Source organism: Alexandromys fortis, unplaced genomic scaffold (genome assembly GCF_014885135.2).
Source record: "Alexandromys fortis isolate MF-2015 unplaced genomic scaffold, M_Fortis_MF-2015_v1.1 scaffold_42, whole genome shotgun sequence".
Classification (NCBI taxonomy): Eukaryota; Metazoa; Chordata; class Mammalia; order Rodentia; family Cricetidae; genus Alexandromys; species Alexandromys fortis.
Genome location: NW_026067934.1, coordinates 1,412,982 through 1,421,434, shown reverse-complemented (window position 1 = coordinate 1,421,434; position 8,453 = coordinate 1,412,982).

Sequence of the window (8,453 nt, the reverse complement as noted above, 5' to 3'; positions counted from 1 at the left end):
TGGATGATGGACCTCTATTGATATTTATAATTTATTTCAGAGAGGAGTCCAAAAATATGGAACAATGGGGAAAAGCAAAAGGCCTTGAGATTTCCCAAGATGAAATTCTTGATGAAGGCCTAAGGTCATAAGTGCTGACCCACAGGTCCAAGCTCTTTATGATGAAGAAATCTTGTCCCTATGCTGAAAAGTGGCCTTAAATGCTTGGGACAGGATTCAAGAACTAATAAAAAGAATTGAATCTTATACCAGGCCCTTGGAGTTCTCCTGTATTTGTTGTAAAAAGAAATCGGGTAAATGAAGACTGGTGACAGATCTAAGAGCTTTCAAATAGGTTATTCAACCTATGGGCCCTCTACACTCTGAAATTCCTCTTCCTTCTCTATTACCAAAAGGATGTTCTATTATAGTTATTGATTTGAAAGATTGTTTTTTCACTATACCGTTACAAGAAAAGGATAGAGAAAAATTTGCCTTCACAGTGCCTACTTATAATAATTCTCAGCCTACTAGGAGATATCAATGGACAGTCCTCCCACAGGGAATGCTCCATAGCTTCACCTTGTGTCAATACTTTGTTTTTTGTTTTTTGTTTGTTTGGTTTTTTTTGTTTTTGTTTTTTTTGTTTTGTTTTGTTTTGTTTTGAGACAGGGCTCCTCTGTGGCTTTGGAGCCTGTCCTGAAACTAGCTCTGTAGATCAGGCTGGTCTCGAACTCACAGAGATCCGCCTGCCTCTGCCTCCAGAGTGCTGGGATTAAAGGTGTGTGCCACCATCGCCCGGCTGTGTCAATACTTTGTAAGTCAGTCATTGGAAATAATATGTAAGCAATTTCCGAAGTCTATAATTTACCATTACATGGATGACATTGTGCTGTCTGACTCAAATACAGATACTTTAGAAAGAATGTTTGAAGAAGAAAAGAAAGTTTAATGGGGATTGCAAATTGCTCCTGAAAAAAAATACAGAGAGGATATTCTGTCATACCTAGGTTATAAAACAGGTTTGCAGAAAATTAGAACACAAAAGGCACAAATTAGAAGAGACTGATTATGAACTCTTAATGACTTTCAAAGAATGTTAGGAGACATTTCCAGTCTATGACCAGCTGTTGGGATAAGACCTGATCTAATAATTTATTTAAATGAAACCTTATATGGTGATAAAGATTTGAATAGTCCCAGAGAATTAACAGTTGAAGCAGAAAAGGAATTGACAATTGTTGAGGAAAAATTACAGGAGGTACATGTGGATAGGGTGAATCCAAATCTTAGTTGTATTCTAGTCATATTGCCTTCCAGAATTCCTCCTACAGGAATTTTTATGCAGAGGTATGATGCTATCTTAGAATGGATCTTTTTAACCACATACATCAATTAAAAAATTAAAAACTTATTTGGAAAAGGTCTCTGAATTAATTATAAAAGGAAAATTGAGACTTCATCAATTAACAGGTATAGACCCAGCAGAAATTATTGTGCCTTTCACTACTGATGAAATAAAAAAGTTATGGGAAGACAATGAACCATAGCAAAGAGCTTGTGCTAATTTTTTGGGAGAAATAAATAGCAACTATCCCAAAAACAATAGTCTTAACCTTATAAAGAGAACTTTTTGGATTCTTCCCCGAATTGTACATGATGCCCCAATAACTGGAGCCTGTACATTTTTCACTGATGCAAATAAATCAGAGAAAGGATGTTACAAATCAGAAAAATTAAGTAAGGTGGAACAAAGCCCTTATAATTCTATCCAGAAAGCAGAATTATATGCTGTTCTCATGGTGCTAAGGGATATTAAAGAAACTTTTAATATAGTTACTGATTCGTAATATGCAGAAGGAGTTATCTTGCATATTGAAACCACTGAATTTACACCAGATGATACAGAATTGACTTCATTGCTTATCCAGGTGCAAGACACAATCATAAATAGGCTTTGTTCTATATACATAGCACACATCCGATCCCATATGTGTCTGCCAGGTCCTCTAGCACAAGGTAATGCAGAAATTGATCAATTATTGATTGGAAGTGTGTTGCAGGCCTCAGAATTTCTTTAAAAAAAACAACACGTAAATAGCAAAGGTTTAAAGAAAGAGTTTTCTATTACATACAAGCTAAGGAGATTATAAAGAGATGCCCCACTTGCTCTTTCTATAACCAAACACTGCTACTGCAGGGACTAGCCTGAAGGATACTCAAAGGAATGGGATCTGGCAGATGGATATGTTCCACTTTGCAGAATTTGGAAAATTAAAATATGTGTACCACACCATTGACACTTATTACGGTTTTTAGTGGGCAGCTGCTTTAAGCTCAGAAAAGGCTGATTCAGTAATCACACATTTATTAGAAGTTATGGCCATCATGGATATACCTGTACAAATAAAGGCAGCATATATCTTTAGGAAAATGAAACAGTTTTTTGCTTATTATAATATTAAGCATGTTACAGATGTAGCACACAATCCTATAGGTCAGGCCATTATAGAAAGATCAAATTGAATTATAAAAGACATGTTAAACAAACATAAAGGGGTGGGAAAACCCCTCAGAAGTGCTTTATTAACCTTGAATTTTCTTAACGCTAATGAGAAAGGGACAACAGCAGCAGAAAGACATTGGATAATGGAAAAGTCTTCTGAATTTAATCAACTGGTTTACTTCAAGGATGTGCTGACCTCACAATGGAAGCCAGGAGATGTGCTGCATTTTGGATGTCAGTTTCAATCTTTCATCGTGAGTCCCAGTGTTCAAACTCAGGTCAGAAGGCTTACCTTGCAAGAACTTTTACCTGATGAGTCTTCTTGCTAGCCCACACAGCAAAGCTTAACAAATACAGGAAAATTATAATGATTTCTATCTTATCACAATGAAATAAAGCTTACTCCAACTCCAGAGGCCCTCTTATGACCTCCATGGGAACCTGCATCAACTGAACATTGGCATAACAAGACTCAGTAAGACTAAACATAAGCCCTCATATCAAGGCTGAATGAGGCAACCCAGTGGGATGCAAAGGGTCCAAAGAGCAGACAAAAGAGTCACACACACACACACACACACACACACACACACACACACTTCCATTGTTACTAGTTTCACAAGAGACCAAGCTAAACAATTACAGCTTACATGCAGAATGCCTAGTGCAGAACCATGCAGGTTCCATGATTGTTGCTTCTGTCTGTCAGCCCCTATAGTCTCTCCTTGATTGATTCTGTGGGCCATGTTCTCCTGGAGTCCTAAAACCATTTGGCTCCTACAATTCTTCCTCTGCTTCTTTCTCAGGTTCCCCAAGCTCTGCCTAATATTTGGGTGTGGTTCTCTATATCTGCTCCCATCAGCTGCCGTAGGAAGCCTCTCTAATGGGCTAGGCCACTGTCTTAGGATTTCTATTGCTGTGAAGAGACACTATGACCACAGCAACTCTCATAAATGAAAACATTTAATTGGCACTGTGCTGTAGGAACTCCTTTAGTCAGTAGTTTTGAAGATCCCAGCCCACCTGGGCGTGGCCTCTTATACTATAAACGCTGACATAAAGTGCACACTCATTCTTCTTCTGGCTGCTGGATTCATTTCCTGTTCTCTGTTCATGCAGAGGACTGCAATCTGTGAGTCCACCCCTCAATAAATAACCCTTTATTATACTCAATTCTTAGCTAGCGTGGGATTTCTTCTTAGCATCCATCTTCATCTGGCACCCAACGTGAGTCCCAACTCCATGCTTACCGGGTGGACTGGCCTAAAAGACCCAAAAGATCTCCACCCCTACCCACCTGGCTTGATTTCACCTACTAAGTGTTTTGTTTTTTTTTTTTTTTCAAAAACCCTGCCAGAGCAGAGCTGTGCGCAGCAACATCGAAATTTCCCAGGCTCACACACACACATCCTTCCCATCACTTTCCTCTAGCATGGTAACTTGTGCCATACTCGTACAGCTTCTGGTTTGTGTTCCCTCCTTGTGACCTCTGGGCCCCTTGATCCAAAAAAACTCTCTCCATGTACAGAATTGATTTAATTACTCTTAAGAAAAGAGCAAAGCATATTTGTCAGAATTTGACCAGGCACCAAAGCAGTGTAGGACTGTTCCTGCTGCAGCTGATTGTCTCACTGCCACGTGGTTGCCATGACACCTGCTGGCCAATAAAGGTCATTACACCTACAACAATTTACTTAAATCTTCTAACAAAGTTAACTATTTGATTAATAAATAAATCAATAAACTTAAAAGTTATATGATGCAGACAATATTACCATCCAGAAATATTACAAGGAGAAGGCCTGCTTGTTCATCCCAGCCGCCGGGCTAGCATAGTCCCGAAATAACTACACAGAAACTGTATTCATTAAATTACTGCTTGGCTCATTAGTTCTAGCTTCTTATTGGTTAACTGTTACATTAATTTAACCCATTTCTTTTAATCTGTATATTGCCACATGGCAGTGGTTCACCAGGAAAGATTCGGCATGTCTGTCTCTGGTGGCTCTATGATGTGTCTCCTCTACTCTGCCTTTTTTCCTCCCAGCATTCAGTTCTGTCTTACCCACCTATCAATTAGGCCAAGGCAGTTTCTTTATTTTAACCAAAGAAAGTAACACATAGGCCAAAGGACCTCATACACCACAGGAATTTAATAACCTTTTTGCTTATACTATGGATGGTATTCTTCAAGGCTTATATGGTTTCCTGATACATCCATTTATTGGACTTTGTGACTTAGTTTCCTTTTTCATATTATCTTGTTAAGAAAATAATTTGATAACAGAGTCATGAAACACGCATGTTGTAGGAATTCCTACCGCCAGTTGTCTTTAAGCTATCTGCCCACTTGGGCATGGCCTCTTATACTATTTATGCCAATATAAAGCACACATCCAGCCTCTTTTCCAGCTACGGGATTCAGTTGCTATTCTCTGTTCCATCAGAAGACATTGATTTGTGAGTCTTCCCCTAAATAAATAGCCCTCTATTATTCTCAATTCTGAGCTAGTGTGGGATTTCTTTTAAGTGTTCATATTCACAGGCACTTTTAGAAGTAATACATTCTTATAGTGAACAGCTAACTGAAAGGATTAGTACTATTGAAAATCAAAAGGCAGCTGAAAAATTAATACATTGAAAAGGATAACATTAATTTGAAAGACAAAATTCAATCCATGTCAAAGAGTACTGAGAAATTGTCTGGAAGAATTCATACTATTGAATTTGACAATCAAAATCTGTTACAAAGTTATGATAGGTTAGCAGATATACTATCTCTCCAGGAAGGTAATCTGCATGCTTTTCAAATAATGACCAAGGATAAAATGTTATCTTTAAAGGAAAAACTTTAGACCTTGGAATCACATGTTCAGAATGAGGACCAGAGGCTATGTCCATGAATGAGATCACTAGAAATATCTATGGACCATGAGATTCAGGCTTTACAAAGACAGTAGTAAAATGATTGAAAAAATTATCAAAGTTGATGAGCAAGGAGAAAAGGTAAAAGGACAGGGTTTAACATTGCCAGTATATGTCAGAGTCAGAGATAGCTTATCTGGGGTTTTAGCTTCCTACCCTGTAATCACCTCTGAAGAAGCATCAAGTTCTAAATGACCAATAGGATCCAAAGAATGTAAATTGATACCTATAGGTATGAACAATCTAAAAGAAATTAAGCAAGTGATAGTATCTTATGGTGTACACTCACCATTGTTCATCATGGTTGTACAAGTTTGCACTCCTACCAGCAATGGAAGGGTGTTCTCCTTGCTCCACATCCTTGTCCTCATGAGTTGTCACTTGTGTTATTGATCTTAGCCATTATGACAAGTGTAACATGAAATCTCAAAGTAGTTCTGATTTGCATTTCCCTGATAGCTATGAATTTAAACAATTTTTAAGTGTTTCTCACCTGTTTGATATTCCTCTGTTGAGAGTTCTCTGTTTAGATCATACCCCAATTTTAAATCAAATTATTTAATTTGTTGGTGTCTAGTTTCCATTTCATATGAAAAAAGAAAAAAACAAAAACTCGGGATAGCTAAAACAATCCAGAACAATAAAAGAACTTCTAGAGGTATCACCATACCTGAATTCAAGTTATACTACAGAGCTATAGTGATGAAAACCTCATGATATTGGCATAAAAGCATATACACTGATAAATGCAATTGAATTAATGCCCCAGATATAAATCCACACACCTACTTTTTTAGTTATCACCCAGACACCTAATTTTTTATTAAAAAAGCCAGAAATGGACAATGGAAAAAAGAAAGCATCTTCAGCAAATGATGCTGGTCTATATGGATGTCTGTTCATATCATAAATTCTGATTACAGTATTGCCTTCCCCAACTCCTCACAATTCCTTCTCAACTCCTCTCCCACCTTAAGAGATCTTCACATCCTTTCTGTCTTTTGTTGGAAAAAAGAACAGATATCTAAGTAAGAAGAAGAAGAAGAAAGTAAAATAAAACAAAACTAATTGAAATAGGACAAAACAAACAAACAGAAGAAAAAGAGCCAAAGGGGGGAAAAAAAACAGGAGAAACACACATAGACATAAAGACAGATATATTCACACACACACACAGGAATCCCTTAAAAGCACAAAACCAGAAGCCATAATATAATATATATAGTTATATTTTGTGTACATATACATACACACAAAGGACCAGTAATGTAAAAATGTGATGATATTACATTATGAGACAAATAACCTCAAAAGATGCCACTGAGTTAATTTTGTGTTGGCTTTTGCTGCTGGGCATGGGACCCTTAAGAGTAGTTGTTTACCCAGTGAGACCCCCTTCGAGAAAACTAACTTTTCATTTGCAAGTGGTTATCAATTAGATATATCTTCTACGTTAGGGGTGAGGGCTTATGTTTATTTCTCTCTTCAGCTTTAAGGACCTTTTCTGGTTTGACACATGCAGGGCCTGTGCATGCAGCCACAGTCTCTGTACATTCGTATGTGCAGCTGTCTTGCTGTGTTTAGAAGGCATTGTCTCATTGGTGTTCCCTCTGGTTATTATACTCTTTCTTCCTCCTAACACACAGAGTTCCCTGAATCTCAAAGAGAGATTTGATAGAGACATTACATTTAGAGCCAAGTGTTCCAAGGTCATCCCATTTAGGACTAAGTGTTCCACGTTCACAGTGTCTAGCTATGAATCTCTGGATTTGTTTCCATCCAAGCTTTTCTGATTATGGTTGAGCAAGGCACTGATCTATGAGTGTAATAGAATATCCTTAGAAGTCATTTTATTGCTACGTTCATTTGCAGAACAGCTGTATAGACACCAAATAGCCTGAGTTGTTTGAGGATTCTCAGGGGGACCCTTTTGTCAATAACTCTATTAGATACAACCTATTCACAGTCTTGGAAGTGTCATTTGGTCACAAGAGATGTCCAGTTTGGGCAGACTCTTCTGTTCTCCTGTTATTTAACAATTTCCTTTAGATAACTTCCTAACTGTTTATGTTTTAAGAAGTCTCTATTCTATTAGGTTTCCATATTAACCACAAATGGCCCTTAGTTTTATCTGTCCCTCTCTGTATTCTTTCCTTTCTGCCTTTTCCTTCCCTCTCCATGTTAGATCCTTGAGTTCTAGTCCCACCCTTCACCCATCCACACCTATCTACACTATTTCCCCTTCATATGGAAATCCATCCCTCCCCAAGTGTCCCCTACTCTATATCTAAGCTCTTCAGTTATACAGAATGAGCTTGGTTATAGATTTAACAGCTAGCTCTCAAATATCAGTAAATACATACCACATTTGTCTTTCTGGGTTACCTCGCTCGTGATGATCATTTCTAGCTCCATCTATTTTCCTGCAGATTTCATTTTCATTTTTAAATGCTAAGTAATAGTCCAGTATGTAAATTGCCACATTTTCTTCATTCATACATCCATTGATGAGCACGTAGATTGTTTCCCATTCCTGCCTATGATGAGTAAAGCAGAAATGAGCATGGTGGAACAAATGTCTCTATAATAAGGTCAAGTAACCTTTGGTATCTACTTAAGAGTGATCTAACTAGATCTCAAGGTAGATCAATTCCCATTTTCCTGAGGAACTGCCACACTAGTTCCCATAGTGCCAAATTCAGTCCCACCAACAATAGCTGACTGCTCCTTTGCTCCACATCCTTTCCAGCATGAGCAGTCACTGGTTTCAGTCATTCTGACAAAGTACTTTTGACTTACATTTCTCTCCTGACTAAAAGTGTTGAACGTATCTTTAAGTGCTTTTCAGACATTTGGATTTTCTCTTTTGAGAATTCTCTGTACTCCATTTTTAATTGGTTTATCTATAGTTTTAAACTGCAGTTTTTTTAGTTCTTTATACATTATGATATTATCCCTCTATCTGATATGGAATTAATAAAAATCTCTTTCTATTTTGTGTTGATACTTTGCCCAAATAATGCTTTCTTTTGTTGTACAAAAG